This window comes from Harpia harpyja, chromosome 23, assembly GCF_026419915.1.
Source record: "Harpia harpyja isolate bHarHar1 chromosome 23, bHarHar1 primary haplotype, whole genome shotgun sequence".
Classification (NCBI taxonomy): Eukaryota; Metazoa; Chordata; class Aves; order Accipitriformes; family Accipitridae; genus Harpia; species Harpia harpyja.
The window spans coordinates 16,903,547-16,922,511 of NC_068962.1; the positions used below are offsets into that span (position 1 = coordinate 16,903,547).

Genomic DNA, 18,965 nt, shown 5'->3' on the forward strand with positions numbered 1-18,965 from the left:
CAGAACATACAATCCAGTTACAATGTGCTTGAGTTGCCAGTATAAAATTGTATTAGCTGTATTTAACATTTGTGTGCGCTGTGCTACAATTTAAATGAGGAAAAGGTCTGTACAGCATAGTATAATACAAGAATTGATAAAGTGCATTATTTTTCTTTTACAAGATAATCTCAGAAATAAGGGAGAAATATAGAAAGTAATACAGAGAGACAGGAGAAATCGGAAAAAAACCACATGGATTAAAAAAAAAAATTAAAGACTTCTGATGTGATCCAAGGATACAAATTTCATTAAGTGACACTTAGGAGGGAAGACGGCTCCCAGGTTATTCTTGCTGTAGCCCAGCTGTTAACATCTGAGCCAGGTTCACAGTGACTGACAAATGTGACAGACAGATGATCCATCCCCAGTGGGTAGATGTTTACCTATGTGCAAACACACCTCCAGAGCCAGTTTTGTTTTCCTCTGTGATTAATATGGCATTGGCAAGACAGCGGTTGTTCAAAAATAGCTGTTCTCATGCTTGCAGTTAACATGGTCCAATTCCTTCAGACTCCTGTGTCAAGTAAAACCGCAGAATATGTAAATGATCCCATTATTTTTTGACAGAGTGCTGCTAACTTCAGCAGTCCCCTTTGCATCATTTGCTACAGGGCAGCCACCTTCTCAAGCAGCGTTGCTTAACTTGTGCAGACCTCAATCACCTTTTCCAGCCTCATCTAAAGAAACCTGCCTTACCTTTGACTTCAGCTTCCCTCAGATTTCATAAGCGCTCTGATATCACAGATGCTGTGCTGTCTTGCTCTAATCCTTCATTCCCTACCAAAATATTAAATACTCTTCACTGGCTAACTAGTTTTGCAGATTAAAAGCGTGATTTGCCAGAGGAAACCTGTCACAAAATCATCCCCTACCTTTTTCATAGTTGTGGAAAAAAGAATTCATTGCAGAAATAAAACCTGAAAATAATATATATCTCTCAGTAAAGGCCAAGTTAGGAAGTTGAAGTATGGTGTACAAAAGCGCTTTTTTCCCCTCAATTTTCATTTGTCTCATAGACACTTACTTTTACTGTGTACTTTGTAAAATCAGCACAGAATGCTCAGACTTGCCACTGAAGAGACTTTTAGCATTTAGAAATCCATTAGCAATAACCTCTGCAGTCACAGTTATTATGGTAACTATTTTGGGTGATTTCCTAGCAGAAGCAAGTTTTTTGACCTGTGTGATGCAGATCACAGGCTAGTAAGCTTTTCTGTACTTGAGGTGTTTATTGTATCTGCAAAGTCATTTGCTGATTTTCATGTCTGATGAGAGGCTGCAGTTGCTGTACCATTTCCCTGTGTGTTTGTTTAACCTGCTAGAGGTTTATCAAATGGTCTGTGAAGCATCTGCAGAGCTACATGTCTTTTACTTCTCATCAACACTGGAAATTCCTGAATTTGCTTTCACATATTTAAAATTGAAAGAAGTTAGATTTCTTCCTTATCCTTCCTCCCTTCCACCAAAATAACTTTGTTGGCAGGATTTCATATATTGCATTCATGTAAACATGTTTCATACACAGATAAACCCAAAAGAAGTTTAGCTTTCATAGAAAATGAAAAAAGTCTACTGAGTTCTTAGCTAAATGAGATTGCTGATGGTTTATTTATACATTTCCTTTACAGATCTGCTACCATGCTAGTGCTTTTCAGTACTGAAAAGGATTAGAATAGAGAGCAATCTAATTTCATTCCTTTCACCATAAATGAGGAAGAAAATGCATTCAAGGCAATACTGTACATGAGGAACATGCACTTTTTCAAATATCCAACTGATATGAGGTCTGAAATTTAAATATCTTTAAACTATTTTCACTTCTATATAAAAGTTGATTATGGGCACAGCCAATAGCAGGATTTGTTGCTGATGGTACCAAACACCTTCATTTATGGATATTTGGATTTAGTTGCATATAATTTTGTCAAACTTCAGCCCTTCAGAATCAAATGTATTAAATTATTCCAGTTGCAGTTTTTCCCAGCAAAATCAGTGTAGCTATATGAAGTATGATGAGGATGAAACCCCATGTAGTATCTATAACATCATTAAAAAAACCCGTCTCAACTATTTAGCCCTCGCACACATGCATTTTGGGGCGGAGATGGCAATTTTGAGCAAACCATTCTGTATTCAGCAAATGTGCTTGCAGTGTGTGCATGTACTCCATTGGCCATTTGTTAGTTTGAAGCAGCAGTCCCCACCGCCTGCCTCGCTGTCACCGTGATACCGCAGGGTTTCTCAATGGCACCCGAAAATAGGCTGGGAGGCATCAATCAGTGCATCTCCCGAGGCTGATGGTCCCGTCTCCTGGTTCTTTTCCTGCACGGCTTCGGATGCTCTCTGAACTCCGCCAAGGGAAAGCATCCTTGTGATGGTTGCTTTCTTTCATTTTAATCAAAGTGTTGGTAGTTTCTGTTGAAAAATCTACTCTCCTCTAAAGGCTTCAGTTAGAAGAGGGGGCAGGCTGTAGAGGCCGTCTGAGGAGAGAGAAACGAGGAGAAGCAAAAGATGGTGAGGAGTAGGCCTGGGAGGTATGGAAAGAGAAGCTGGACGGTCTGGGTGAGTTTGGAAAGAGGGAGGAAAGCCGTAGGCTCGTTAAAGGTCACGGCAAGAGGTGACAAGCACAGGGAGATCTGTAACCCTGTGATTGTGTGACTGATCGTGGTCCGTTCCTGGCTGAACACAAGACTCCTCAATCCCTGTAATCTCTGCTGTCCACAAGAAGTTGTAAAACTCCTCTTTCGTGAAATGGGACTTTGATTATCCCTTGTGGAGTAGAACAGCCCATTACAGCTACCAGAGGTTCTTTGTTGGTTTAGGTAACTGAGAAGCTAAAGCTCAATATTGACCTCTTGAAGACCACCGCATTTCCACAGGATAGCACGGCTGGGTTTTCGTGGGGGAGGAAGGGGAGTGTCTGCAGAAAAATGGAAATTACATGAGGAGAAGATCCATGAGGGTGCTCAGGTTCCCCAGTCTGTTCGAAAGTGAGGAAATGTATAAAAAATATTCAGGCAGTATCTTTTTCACATGGGTGGAAAACTATTTAGACATTCTAATCTATACTGTTATCAGTCTGGTATTGGAGCAAAAATGTGGATTCAACAGAAAAACTGATTTCTGCATCATTCAATTGAGACAATCCTCCTGGATCCAATATCACTAGAGAGGAAGAGTAAGCAGTAAACGTGCGGATGCAGACTGAGTCTGTGGATTCAGAAGGGATTGAACAAATTAATTGGCAAGAAATTGATACGTAAATACTACAAAGACTGAGGAGCATTGTACCCTCTAATGTGACAGTACTGGATGTTGGGGAACTGTGGCAGGACTGCACTGGACAAAGTAGGCAGGCTTTCATTCTCTCCCTAAATAGGACCTTCTTTTCCTGCTTTCCAAGATGGAGCAGGACTAGATGGAGTGTTAGTCTGACCCAGCAGGGTGTTGCTGTCTTTCAGAAGTCCCATGTCCCACAATGCTGCAGGCAGAACCATATGACTAGCAAAAGAAATCCCAGTGTCTTCCTTTAACATCTGAGTAATTTGGTAATCTAAGAAGTTGAGGATAATTTTTTATCATTGGCCTACTTGGGTCTTTTTGGAGTTGATGGAGTCTTTTTGTCTTAAAGTTGTAGATAATTAACTTGATTTTATTTTTTTTTTAATGATGTTCCTAATGTATTTTCCAGTACCTCTTTAAAGGAGTTCATACATGCTTTTCATCTGTTTTTTTTAAATCTCCCATTCAGTTTCTGCAGTGATTATAAATTCAGGACATGAAGATAGGAAGAAAATAATGGATCATCTACCAAGATAACAGCACTGTCACAGCAAAATATGCTGTCCCAGATCTGGATAATAGTTGCCTCTTCTTTTCAACAGTATCAGTGGGTCAAAGCTACTAGCTTTCACCGTAAACCTTGACTTTTACATCAAAATCTTAATATTTTTTTTGTTACAAAATTATATGTCCATTTTTGCTAATGTGAAGTTGTTTGAAGTGTTTAATGTGGATGCAGAAAGGGTCGTTTCTTTGCTTGTTTGTTTAATAGCATTTTCATGCTGCTTAGAATCAGAAGAGGGAAAGAGATTTTGGTACTTGTGTGTCTTCCTCACTGCATCCCTGGTATGTGGGGCAGACAGAGATAGGAATTCGTGCCTCACAGTGTAGAATAAAAGGTTAGGCATGTCTGGTTTGTGTAGGAGCTGTAAGACCACAAGTTAATTATAGCGTCATTAGAAACTAGTTTTTTGTTTGTGGTAAGAACAAAGAGCTCATTCTTTCAGGTTTTAGTGTATTTATTGTGAATTTACATGGAGTTCCTGGGCCAGAAGAGACCTTGGTGACCATCTAAACTAAATATACAGCTTCCCTGAATTTACTTACATTTCAACTTGTATTTGAATTATATTTTAAAGGGACATTCAGTCTATTTAAGGTTGGCAGTGATACAAAATCCATCGCAGCCTTTTGTTGTTAATTAGCCTCATTGCTTTTATTTCTAGCTTGAGTATGTGTGGTTTCAGCTTCATCTCATTTGTGATAAAGAGTTGTTTTTCATCAAAATTCACTTCATCCTATATAGATAGGTACTTCCTTATGAAATCATTGTTTAATCCTCCCTTTTTTAAAGTAAACAAATTGTGCTTCTGGGGTCTTTTGCTCCCAGGTGTATTTCTTTAACTATTCTGAAAGCTCTTTTCTGACTCTCCTGCCCTCTCTTAGTAGTAATCTTGTTGAATTGTGTCACAAGAATGAGATAAAGCATCCAAGTGATGGTCACTACTCCACTAAATACAAAGGTGTACTAAGTATTGCTGGGTAGAACTGTCTTGTTTATATATTCATGGTTTTCATAATTATTCTGGCCAGTGAGAGTTTTGATCACCTGTCAGGTTTCCCAAATCCTTTTCTGTCCACATTAATTTCATAATTAATTTACTGGGCACCTGTTTTTTTATATACAGGTGCAAACATCCATTCATACCTCTTACATTAATAGAGTGGGAGACTTTATTAACTTTGTAGGTGATATACAGGCTAGTAGAGTGCAGATGCTTATCTTTTTTATTTATTGTCCTTGTCCGAATTTCAGATACCATTCTCACTTTGTATCTTCATGGTCTTGGGAATCCACTAATGTTGTGTGAATAAACACATAAAGAAGGCTCCTCAGTAAAGTCTCACTTACCAACAAACTGAAAAGAGTACGGAAAGCAAAACAAGGAGGTTTTTAATAGGGTAAAATAGCAATAAGGCCAAACCCAAGAGATTTCAATGCTCTTATTCACAGAAAACATTGGTGGGAGGACACTGCGAATATTAATGCAAGCAGGAACAAGTGCCAGTCTTCAATGCTAATAGATTTTATCAGTGAAGTAAAACGAGCCCAGCTTAATAGTTAACTCTGAGACAAGATCATGCCAAGACTTTCTTCCCATATTCGATGACTTTGTGACCCCAAATACTTGTCAGATAAATGATACAGAAAATGAGCATTGACCTTTGAGGTAGTAAAACCCCAATGTTATAGAAAAATAAGGGGGACATGCTGGGGCTGAATTTTAGATATCACTGACAAACAATGAGTCATCGTACCTGGTAACACAGTGTGAATATTGATCCCCAAAATACTGCTTCTGTAAACGAAAGTGAGAAGTGAAAACTGATAGAGGTCGTATAGGGAAATCTTGTCACTAGACCAAGACTGCAGCAAAATAGACCAAATCTATCAAGAATAACTAATGGTGCAGTACAATTAAAATTAATAATAATTTCTAAATAATTTGCGTGGAACATATTCACATGGGAGTAAAAACGTGTGCTCTTCCAAAAACTTTTCAGGTTGAGTTCTGGCTAAAAGATATGTCATTAGTTCTGGAATTGAAAATTTAGCAAGTGTATTGGAAAGTCATTACAAACTTGTAGCTACAAAACCAGATGCCTAGTACGGAATTTCTGCAATTTCATGATACATATTGTACCTAAGTCTAATGAGACCATTAAAATCCAAGAGCTTTATTCCTTAGCCACTAACAAAAGGTAATGGTGCAATAGAGAGCAGATAGTCAACGGGAACATAACAAAAATAATGGAGCTCGACTTACTTAATCCCACAACATTAAGTCAGTCAGTCTAGCTTAAGTGCTAGCCAACTACAATGATAGCTGGACATGATTATAATGTATGGTAAGATGTGCTTTTCATGGGCTGAGTTAAGGGTGTTGGGTGTCTCAGTATTTTTGACAAGTTGTGGATACATTTTATAGTCCCAATTTTCTCTGTGTCCAAAGTTGGAGTAGAGTCTAGAACGTTTTATATGCTGATCCAATGTACATTTTAATACATCCACTACCCTATAAAAATATCATTGACCAGTAGTTAATACGTGGGGATCAGAAGATACCAGGGCATCATCTTGTACTTTTCTAATGCATGTATGATTCAAAATTAAACATTATAAACTCAAAACCATACCAAATATTCTTATCAGGTGGTAGCAGTTAACATTAGGCTGGTATCTCTATCTCCATCATAAGTTCTGGGTCTTCACTGGGGAAAAACATGATGAATGTGCAGACCTGTTATGGCCTGAGGATCACCTCCTCCAGACTCTGCTAAACCAAGCAGGGAAGGAAAATCCAGAGCAAAGACTCTTATTACAGGCATTCTGTAAGATGTATAAACTAGGTGTTTCCTGGAAAATACTGCTGGTGAAGCTGGGTTGGTTGGAAGTATGAGTTTTGCAGTATTTCTAAATTAGCAAAGCTTCAGGGTGGGCAAAGTGACATCAGGACAGAAGTGCTGTCTCTCTTCTTTTGCTTGACAAATTGATCTACATTTTTTTGGCTTCTTTTTTCCCCCATTATGACTTCATCTCTGCTGGGAGGGTTTGACATTATATCGACAATTACATAGTCATGTTGGGGACTTTTTTTTAATGTAAATCTGCCCTTAGCAGAAAAGGGTTTTGGGGGTGGAACCTGCAAGACGTTTATGCAAAGTGAGCTTAGAAGAAAAATCCCTCCAATAGTTGACCATGTTTTACAAACACTGAGAAAAAAATAGGGCAAATGTGTTTATTGGATAGTTTTGTTCAGGCAGAAATCACCTTTCCCATCTATTTTCAGTCAAAAAAATCTTGGAGGAGGTGACCTTTAGAATAAGCTAAATTCTGGGAATTAAGATAGATCCTGTCTAGAAACATTTACTGTTAGCGATTCGTCTGAATTTGCCAGTTTAGGTAAATAGCTCTGTGCAGTACTAGATACCATCAGCAGCCTCTCCTGCTCTCCTTAGGAAGTCCCAAATTGTGCTTATAGATGATGCTAATGTTTCTAGCCATTTTAATGAACTGTTTGTTGCATACTTATGAGTAAAAGCAGATCCTGTTGTGCCAGGCGTTCTTTGTTGGTGTAAATCTTAGCTCCATAAGGTACATTCAGACCAGTATGATACGCTCCCATTAACAGTGCTAAGGCTAAGTGATGTTATAAAAATGGCAGAAATGCTAAACCTGTCTGCATGTTCGACGTATGGTATCCTTTATATGTATGCCCAAACTGTAGGATAGGCTGTAAGTTAGGAAAAAACCAAGCTGTTAAATCTGAGTATTTGATACAAGTTAAGGACTGGAGTGACATCCTCAAAGATTTCAGAAGTTATAGCTGCAAAATTTGAGGCTGTAATTAGATCTCTGGTCAGTTTATTCACCAGGAACTGATGGGTTAAAAGGAAGCAAATGGAATGGTTTGTTGTTACTGTCAAAGTGTTAATCTGACATAGAAAAACAAAGTGGGGGGATTAGTTTTTTGTATTTCTGAAGTCTAAATCATGGTGCTTTTTTGCATTAAAGTGGCTGAAAATGGGAGTTAAGGAATCCAACTGGTTTAGGTTGATGCATTTGATATCGTACTTGGGACAGGCAAGCAATGTATGATTTATGCGGTTGTGATTGCTTTAGTCACATGAGTAAGCCTATCACAATTTTTCAAAGCAATTTAACAGTATAGTAAGGCAAAGAAAGAGAAGATTTGAGCACCCGTCTTTTTAGGTGAAATGAATGGCAACTCCAGATGCGCAGTGCCTGATCTAGATGGAGATTTCCCAGTGATGCAGACTTCAGCTGAAAAGCGTTGATTTATTAAACCTGGGGTTCATAAATCCAATGATGAAGGATAACTGAACTGCATGTGAACTACTCTGGCGTGGGGTCCCCAGCCTTTCCAGGCTTCTGGGCACGCGACATGGCATACAGCTGGGAGCAGCCCAGTGTAAGCAGCAGTGAAGCAAAAAGATACAGGTCACAGGGAGCAGACATTTATTTCATTTCAAGAACACCACATGTTGGTATATCTGGAGAAGAAAAAAGTTTCAGAATGCACTTATTTGTGTAACTTTCAGAAATTTTATACCAAACTGGAACCATGTCAAATGTTAAAATACAATTTTCTCTTAGTTTTCCCTCTAGTTCTGGTTAGCAAATTGTACTATAAATGATAATAGAATATCTCTGTGCCAAGACCTCTGTATTGAGAGAGGCCTGGTAGGTAGGTACCTTAGGTGATTTTGTAAACTTAAAATTATTTAGAATTTAAATATTTCCTTAAAAAAAAAAATGGCAGTATAACCTTTAACAGCAGAGGAGAGAAACAGGGACAGTCACATCTTGTGAGTTGATTGCATGGAGTCAGCAACCTGAAGAAGTGCTCACAAGCAGGCAGTTTCCTTCTGTCTTCCTTCATTAAAGTGACAGGTCTTTTTCACAGACAATCTTACTTTAAAATAAGTAAGTATTTTCAACAGGCGTGCTTTGAGTTGTGTTAGCCGCTTCCCCTATTTGCGTCCTTGTTGAGATTCTGTACGTTGCATTTTGATTGAAACGAAAGATGTCATTGAAGCTTCCAGGTAGTACAGTTTAGCTTAATCCGTATCTGTTTCAGTCTGTTTGAGGATTTTAGCTATTTCTTCAATTTATAGAGACAGTTACCTGTCTGTCTTAACCTCCTGGTCACTGAAAGGAGAGAAAGCTGTTGCAATAGACACAGTGAACAAGATGTGTGTTTGAAGTAGACGTGAACCAGAATGTATAGCTAGCATGTCTTAATATTTTTGGAGAGGCAGGTAGGTGTAATCATCTTTGTTCCTTTTCACCTAAAGTTTCTGGAGGATAAGTGGAAATGCTGAAAGAAAAAACAAAAAACTTTCCTGTGAAACATGCATCACATTTTGGACTTTGACAGAGGAAGGTCTTTTTTTCCTGCGGCACACAATAATGAGACTGCCTCAGGATAATATAAGCCTCTCACATTGATGTCACATTCAGATTTTCGCTGAGACCTGCGTATAGTTTCTTGAAGTGACCCGAAGATGTAAAATGTTCCTATTGTCTTACAGGCTAATAGGTGCAATATTACTAGGTGCTAATATGATGCTATTTCGATTTCTGTGCTAATTCTGTGGCATATGTTGGCCATTAGATGACAAAAGAAATCACATAGGTACATTCTTGCAGCTGTGCATTTTACTGTTTCGCTGCAGTGATTTGTTCAGCAAGCTTGACTATCTAATAAGTTAGTTCATGCAAATGAATGCATCTGTCTTCATTCCTCTTTGCCATTAGTTCATTATGCATACATTAAACCTTAGGGAATAAGTACAGAGATTGATTAGAGAGTTACAGAGCACAGGTTAGCAGCTGAGAAATACTTGAATTACTCCTTTTCTTTTTTTCCTCTTTTTTTTCCTGTTGGCAAGCTTTTTTTACAGAAATAGTAAATCCTTGTGGATTTTAAATGCTTATTGACAGCTAAAGTCATCACTGTTCCTGTGATTTGGCAAATTTTAATATAAGCCCGTAGCTTATTTTGTAGTTCTTTAACCCTGCTTTTCCTGTGGCTTTAACTATATTTTTTCTTCATCCTAAATGTTGAGTGAGTTAATGGTCCTTTTGTCACAGGCTTTTTTTTTTTTTCTACTCTAAACACCTAATAAAAAAATTCAGTGCATCCTATTTGTCAGGTGTTGCTGCATATTAAATTCACCCCTAAGCCATCCTTGTAACTTTAGTTTTATATAAAACTGAAGCATAGAAAAAGAATGAGTCATTATCAGATCACTTTTTAAAACATTCGTAGCTATCCATTCTTTCAGCCTATTTTTGAACTACCATCTCCCAGAAGTGGGGATTTCTGGTGGAGTTGGAGAGTGAGCAAACCATAAAGGTATCAGTGATTGCTGAGCACAAAAGACAAAAGGTAAAATCTGTAGGAAGTATTCACTCTCATTTTCCATTTTTTTCTTGTTCATTCCTAATTTTTTCCAAGGATTGTCTAATCTTCCACACAGAGACTTTGATAAACCCTGTTGTCATGCTGAATCTCCCTCAGTACTACCAAGTAGAAAGCTAGGGTGTGTGTATCATTTAACTTTGTATGTTCTACAAAGAAAGAGGTGTATGACCCCTAAAAATGTAAATACCTGCTCCTTAATCCACGTACTAAGAAAAGTCCTACTGGCCCATTCCTCCAAATTTCAGTCATCGTAATACATATTTGAAAATTCACCATCCATTATTTGAATGCCTGCACAATAGTTTATCTAAAAAGGAGTGCACTGTTACTATATTCTTTTCTGTTTCTTACTGCTTCAGTTTTGCCATGATACTAGCAATCTTGGCTCCACGTCATAAAAAGGAAAACCAATGTTTTATATAACTGAAATGTTAAATTATGTAGCAACTGTAGACCATGACAGGCAGCTCAAAGTATGTTTAGTAAGAATAAATGACAGCTCAGATGGAGAAATGGGATCTAATGGCAGTCTTGCTAAAACTTACCTGGTAGCCACAAGATGTTGAAACATTGGAAGAAGCTGCAAAACGTCTTAAATGGCAAAACCCTAAGCAATTCAGGCAGTTCTTAATCTAAAATGGACAGAAGATTAAGAGGTGATTCGATCAGAGGTTACAGTTCCGTATCTGCAGGGATATCTTGAATGTAATGGTGGTAGTTTAATGAGATCGTGGGATTGAAGACTTGTCTACTCCCAATTCAGATATAAATTACCTGCACATGTAGCAGATTTTCCATCACCTGATGGTTTCAAAGCCACATTGGATATCTTTCTAAAAGGTAATCTGTAGCTGCAGATATCACTGTATCACGTTTCTCTGCTTGTGTCACTCAGGAGATGAGGGAGAGAATTGTTCTCAGGGGTTCCTTCCTGCCTTGAAATGCACAAGTGCAATCAATCCTGTAATCAATCCTGCCTGATCCATTTTGGTAACTGTAGAAAGCAGAGAAACTGAAACAGTCAGGTCATGCTTTTGTGAATAGTATCACCTCAGTACAAATAAACACTAATTAGCAAGAGTTCTCTTGGTGCTAATGTCTCAATAAAGGAAATTGGGAGGAAGTTGGAAGTGAATCCATCAGAATTATGGGAAGAAGTTTTATAACGCAAAATACCACATCAATGTCAAAGTTCTGGTGCTGTTCTGCACAGCAGAATTTCCACTAGCAAGGGAGGAGGGTTACTGAAGCCTTCATCCAGTTCAGGCAGAAATCCAGAGAAGACTAATGTTGTCATGGAGCTCTGTCCTTTCTTCATCCATAGTGTTTATTAATAGAGACATGCAGAGGTGTTCAGGGTAGCACTGCTGATGCACAAGCCATTCTTGAGTTTAAGACTTGGTTGCTTATAGGATGAAGCAAAATTTTCAAAAGCAGACACTTGTTTCATGTGGGAGATACAAATTTGAGATAACTATGGGTATAAGCTTCAGCTCAAAAGTATCTTCTACTACCCATTCCCCACCCAAGCAAAAAAATGCCATTGTATGGAAGCAAAGCGGTTTGAGCTCTGGAAAGCCCTGTAATGTCTGTTAAAGAGGTTGTGAAGGTTGAGACCATCAAGTTGCTCATCTTTGTGCTTGTTTTGTCCTACACTCCAATGTCCTTGCTTCGGAAAGCTCCACCTTGACAGTTTAGTGAGCTGCTTTGAGCCCCGCACATGTTCAGGAATTTGACTGCCACCACAGATAATGTGGAAGCAGAAAAATGCTTGAACTTACTGAAACCTAGCAAGTGTCTCAAGGTGGAACAGGTCCTTACCCAAAGATAAGAGAGTTGATCGTTGCAAATCTTCAAGCATGCAGGTAGTGATCAATGGATAGCGTAGATACTTTCCCAGAGAAAGCCATCAATGAAAACGCTTGAACTTCACAGCTAGCTCAAGGAATAAATGTGCTTTAACTAGACTACATCATTGAGCAAGTTTGTAGTTCACACTGCATCTTTATTCCAACCCTGTTGCAAGGGGGCATGTCAGGGATAAAAATAACTTTTTTGTAGATAATAATGCAAAAAAAAAAGTTTTGTTGGTTGTGATTCCTCTAAATCTGCATCTTACAGTGATATATTAAGTATTCGTATTTGCTGAAGCCAGATGTTTTAATGTTTTATAATTTTATTAATAATTTTTCCTCTAATTGAATTTCTCTGTCAAGATTTGCTCAGGGATTATGAATAGTAATTCTATTAGTTTTGACACTTGAACTTGAAACATCTTACTTTCTAAATGCATTTTAATTAAAATATGTTGATTGTTCTTCAATATACTTACAAGAATTCAAGCTTGTAATTTGATTCTTTACCTATAATAGGGGATTATAAAAGGTGTATGTTTTCAATTTCCTTCTACACAGATGTTCTGCATTGTATTACATTCCACCTTTATGGACATCTACACAAATTAAGAAAACAGGAAGCATATGAGCAAAAACTGACAGAAGGATACCTTAAAAATAAGAACTCCTCCAAAAATGGCATGGCTGTTTTAAACATTTCCTGGGTGGCTGTGATTTTGCTTTTCCACACCATTGGGCTCTCCCACACAGTCCAAAACGAGGTGGAATGGAAAAAAAAAAAAATATTTTCATATATCTCCTTACTAGTTGCATTCATTTTATTCCTCCATAAGCTTTGTCACCAGCCATCTCAAGAAAATGTAGAGAGGGAAGGGCTTGTTGTTGTTCTGACTGTGGCCTCTGTGGCAAATGTTTTCTACCACTCCTGGCTGTAAGGGTGGATTCAGACACAAGCAGGATTTTGGCTCTTGAACATGTGCCATTGCTAGCCTGGCTGTGCCGCTGCCGGAGCAGCACTGGGACAGTTTGTTAGAACTGCACTGCAGGCTGGGGATGGAGATGTTAAGCCTTTGGAAAGTAATAATGGTTTAACTCTAGTCACTGTAAAAAACGAAATGCAGTTCTCCAACAGCTGATTGTGGGTTTTTCTTTATCACACCCACAAAGAGTGGCGTATTTTTGTAGAAAGGGTCGTACTCGTACAGTCCTGCTAAACATTTCACTCTGGAAGTGTAATGACTCAAGTTACTGTGGTGTGTGTCGATAACTGTGTCATATATGAGGTGTTTCTTCCAATACTCTTCTGCTAAGAAGTTGATGAGGTTCTTGTCATCAAGAATGAAGAGGCATTTTTTGTCTCTTACTGGCTTTCAGTTGGTGGTTATTCGATTTCAGGTTTGGGATATTTATATTAATTTCAGTTCTTTTAGTTATAAACAGAGTTTCAAATGTAATGCTTATGTTTGATGCTAAATTGAAGACCACCCCTGTTGCATGCCTCAGTTTTGTTTTAGAGCGAGTTGGCTGCCAAGGTATCTGTTTCTGTGCCTTAGAATATGAAAAACATACCCAAAACCAAGTAGTGCAAGAACTAAGCTCTTTTTAGGTGGAAAACCAATGAACCCAGATGTGAGCTGTGCTGCCGTGTCCTGCAAGCCTGGTGTTTTCAGTGAGTTATGTGATCACATCCTGTATATCATGGCCTGTGGTTGATCATAAAATATCATTATTTGCTTTTCTATGTCATGCCTAGGCCAGGCAACAGTCAAGACTTTTTCCAGTTTATAAGCACTGGTGGAAGGTATTTGTGTTTTAGATAGTATTTCCGCAGTGGCAAAGTTATCTTGTAGATGCTCTTACAGCTGAAAAAAAAAGAAAAAAGGATTGCCTAATGCCCTGTACACAAACAAAATAGCTGTTGGTATAAACTGAGTCTATTTTAGGTGTTTTTTTGCAAGTGCCAGAGCCTTACGCATCTCCCTTACTTTCACTGAAAATAGCACAGCGTTTCACCTTTACAACATTTATCCAAGCTGTCATTCATGTTAGCCTGGCCGCTGACCCAAGGCAGCCTGCATTGGCATTGTTTTAAATGTACAGTCCGCTGGTAACTGCAGTGTGCTGTGCCTCCCAGATGTGCTCTGATGCACCTCGTGGTACCCCTGTGTCTTCTGCTGTGGGTTGCTGGGTTCTGAACTAGGACTGGTTTGGGGATTGTCCCTCCAAAGGCCGGAGGAGGCGGCACAAAGTAGGTTAAGGTCAGCTTCAGTTTTCAGATTTTCTTCACCAATGTGGTTTCGTTTGCTTGTTTTTAATACAGATTTAGGTGGTTTAGGAGTTAGTGACAGCCGGTCATGAAAAGGGCAACAAGGAAGAGTATGTTCATCATCTCTTGACATCCCTCTTGTCGCACTCAGAGAAATACACCTACTCACAGGACTTGAAACATTGAGTAGATGTGATGTCCCCAGCGTAACAAACTGCTGTTTCTTAACAATTGACTTTACGTGATTTCTTATTAAGCCATGAGATGCCTACTGGAATGTAAAGCGAAATGTTTCCTCTGCAGAATTTCTGCTGACATACAGGGAAAATCCATACAAGGACAGCTTTGACTGTATTTTCAACAGACTTACCAATTACTTACTTATTGATTATGTATGTCTTTTGGTAGGAAACGATCAATGACAGCAAGTATTTTTTTACTTTTAGGTTAAGTTCCATTTATGCCCTGTCCTGGCTGCGCTGACCAAACTCATTCACTAGGTGGAGGATACAAGCACTTAACCTGATCATGTAGATTTTAGGCATTTTCTTGGATTTTAAAATGAAATTTTCACAGAAGGATGAAAAAGATACTCAATATCTGGAATGAGGGCAAATGTTTTTCGGTCTTACTTTAACATGTAAATTAAGATATAAAATTGTAGAATATAGGAAATAGATGATAAAACTTTTGATTAAGAATTCTCTCAACTTTCACATGTTGTTCTGTGAAAAAAATCTCTTCTGTAGTCTAGTGTTTAATTTTGGTTTTGAAGAAGTGAGTATATTCCAGGTTCAGCAATCTCATGAGTCAATGTATTTTCCATGCTTTTTATTCATTAAAACATGTTATTTACACACATCAAAAGGTAGGAAACTACAAAAAGTCTGATCATGTATAAAATTCTAGAAGCTTTATCATGATACTATTTTCCTTGACGAAAAATTAATTTCACATGGTATTTCTTGGATTTTACTTACCTGCAAGTTGTTCCATTTATTCATCTTCTTACAGTAAGATTTACCCAGTCTTGTATTTGAGCACCTGCTTATCTTTTGAAGTTTTCTCGTGCTGTGTTGAATATCCCTGTAGTCTTCCAGGTTGCAGAGCCGATCATAGTCTTGTTGCACCAACTGACCTGCTGCAAGTCAGGCACACACAATTATGGTATTGCAGCAGCAAACTGAAGAGAAGCATCCAGACAAGGAATTAAGAAAACAACAGCAGGGTAATGTTTTCTTTAGAGTTAGCTGCTATGTATGCTCCACCTTACAGAACTGGAGATCTAAATGATCTAATGATCTGCGCAGAGGGAAGGCAGGGAGCCAGTGTGAGCTGCGTTTTGCTGAGTGCTGCTGGAGTTGTTAATGGTGGGAGGGGAAGAAGTTCTCGAGTGCATTTCTCCTGCTGAAGTGTAAAATGGTATTGATTTGGGCTTTTTATAGACTTGGAACCATCTTTTCTCTACACGGTTTCATTTTAGAATAATGCAGTTGGTTCATATCACAGAGCGGTACTGCAGGAGTGGTGTTCTGATATTTGATAGTTCATAAACTGTTATGGAGTAAGAAGATGTTTCTTAAGCTCATGTTCTATATTCAGTTTACCACTAAGCAAAAGACTTGTAAATTCAATTCTTGGTTTATTCATAAATTATAAGAAATCTGGAAATAACATCTTTGCCTTCCCTTCTGATGCTGGCTATGCTAATGTTATTAGCAGCTTGGGAGTACATGTAGCAAAGAACAGACCCCAGAGACTTCTAACTAATTAGGAGTTTGCTGGTTGGCATAAGTAATGAATTATGAGTGAGGTGATACATGAAGTAGTTTGATTTTTAACCCAGAAAGAGTAGCATAGCTTTGTGTTAAGTAGAGAATAGAGACTGACCTTGCATTAGTTAGGGAATAGCGTGTACAGATGTGGTTGCTTGTTGGATTGGAAATGGAGTCCCAGGGTGGTTCTGGTATTGGGCACTTCCATAACTCCAGTGGGGTTAGTCTGTCATAATAATGCTGAAGCAATGCAGATGAGTAAACATGTAATGTATAGCATTATAAGAAAAGGAATCATGTGCGATTTAAGCAAGCAAAAATGAAAAATGGAGAGACTAGGGTATCGAATGGGCTGGTTCAGAGCACTTCCAGGGATAACAGTCTCTTATAAGCAAAACCAGCTTAGGTAGTTCAATTTCTCACTGCTATGATTATGTACAACAAAAGCTACAAAATCTTTCAGAGGGGCAAAGCTAATGAAACTATTGCATACTGCTAGATGACCTCATCTGTCAGTTAGCAATGAGCATTTTGCACCTCCACTCCCTTATAGCGTTCATGCATCTTTCCCTGTTGCCTACCGAAGAAGAGTGTTTAGAGGTCCCTGTTCTGTTGGCATAGGTATACAGAAACTTGTCAGAATAGATGGTGAGAAGGAACAAGCCTGGTCATTACTTTCCATGCCAGTAGTTGCAGAGAACTGTATAATCATTAGCTAGCTTAAAACACTGCATGGATCATCTGTTCCACATGTCACTTCAGGCAGCAGAGTATTTCCCAGCATTGGACTGCAAACTCAGAACCTATATAAAAAATCAAAACGCATGGCAGTATTATGCTATGGCAAAAGATTAGGCATGTGCAGTGCATTGTTGATGTCCTTTATACGTGTTCTGGCAAAGTATTTGTTAGCAGAAAAAACCTTGGATGGTCCTGAGAACCAGATTGTACTACTGAGAAGTACAAAGGAAGGATTCAGTTTGGGAGGTGGGGAGAGAGGGGAATTTTCCTTTTAACTCCAGATCTCACAATCAAGAATCGAGTAAACCCTGAATAAAAAAGTGTGACACACCGGCCAAGCAGCTGAGGTTGCATCATGGGTGCAAGCATACAGTATTTTTGGTTGCAGTAAGTACCATGATGTAACTTTTGTAATCATTATGAATACTTGCAGGTTCTTATAAAACTGCAAGCAGCATTCTGGTCCCTAGTGTCTCCTACAGCTATGCAACGTGTCTACATGCTCAGATGCAGGTAATCACATCTGTTCTTTCTGAAGCGTCAAAGAGGCCAGATGTGAGCAAACATTGTGGAAGCTCAATAGCTTCCAAATGATGCCAAATGATGGTTTGGTTTCAGCCAAGTTGGAGAACACACCAGGTGGCTGTGCTACTGTCTGCTTCTGACTGAATAGAGACACGTTTTGAACAGTCCCATAGTCTCTTGTAATCTTCTCTTTTTACAAATATACCTTCCACTTTTTAAATACTTATTTCAACAACCCATGCTGCTGACCAAATACACTGCAGAATTTTGTCTTAGTAGAAGCTTCATAAGCATAGGAGAATTTTTGCCCAAACACTTAAGTCATGCTATATAATGGTAAAAATGTGAATAACTGAAGTGAGGTCATTATCAGCCAGAATGGAAAGAAGAGCCCGTCAGCCACCTAGAGAGGAGCAGGAACATTGCATAGGATGATGCTATGTCTGCAAAAGATTCAGTAGTTAACCCTATTAGAAGCATTACCAAGGTTTGCATGGTACTCCGGCAGGGCTGGAGGCTCTTCTGAATATTTTTCCCTGCCTGCCACCATTACCTCTGTGTCGCTCACGTTTGGCAGTTCTCATTCAGAGCAGTTGTTCTTCATTCTGAGGTCAAAATGTATTAGGTTATGTTCTCAGTCGTATGGAAATGACCAGAGAGATGGATGATCCTTCCAGGATGTCATCATTTTCTGGGTGGATCTTTAGGAATTCATGCATTTTTCCAGAATATCTTGACAGCTGGTGGTTTTAATAGGTCTTCTCTGACTGGAGACGTTGGACATGAGGTATGATTGCTTTCCAAACAGTTGCAGCCCAGCTGGAACTGTGTGTATGTAGATTGCCTTGTCCGGCCACATGCAGTAATGACATCTCTTTTCGAGACCCTGAGGCTTTCCGTTGCAGGTGACCTGCATTTGTTGAGGTCTGTGAGATTAGCTTGGCATTTTCCAAGAATGCTGAATGGGCAAACTGCAGGAGAGGGTGTCCTAGACAGCACGTGAGGGAAATTTTATATACAACTGTAACTACAAAAGCCCTTCACTTACTTTATACGTGTTCTGTAGAGATTTCACAGCATTATAGTGGGGATTTGTTTGTGTAAGAATAAGGAATAAAACTGTTAAGATCTGATACGTTCAATCTCCATCTGGATTCTTGTTATGTTCAATTGTTTTGATTAACACTGACATCTACTAGTGGCCTCAAAGTGAGTCTGGATCTAAAATTTTCTAGTACCGTTATATTGTTGTGTCTTTTACCCTTCTATTTTGTTAATCAGTTGAAGTACTTTATAAAACATAGGGTTCAGAGGGAGAAAGCAGAAAATGAGAAAAGATAGCTTTTAAAAAATGTGAAACAACTATCTTTAATTGTAAGTGTTGCCAGACTTTGTATTTATTGGTTCTGGATAGTATACTAGCCCATTGGTGTAGTTTTTAATAACATTTTACAGAACATATGTC

The 18,965-nt window shown here is 38.6% G+C and overlaps 1 protein-coding gene across 10 annotated transcripts in view; it reads left to right on the forward strand.

Annotated features, from left to right (window-relative positions):
- GRIP1 (glutamate receptor interacting protein 1) overlaps positions 1 to 18,965 on the forward strand; it is a 326,610-nt gene that overhangs the window by 224,175 nt on the left and 83,470 nt on the right. The gene's annotated exons all lie outside the window — the stretch shown is intronic.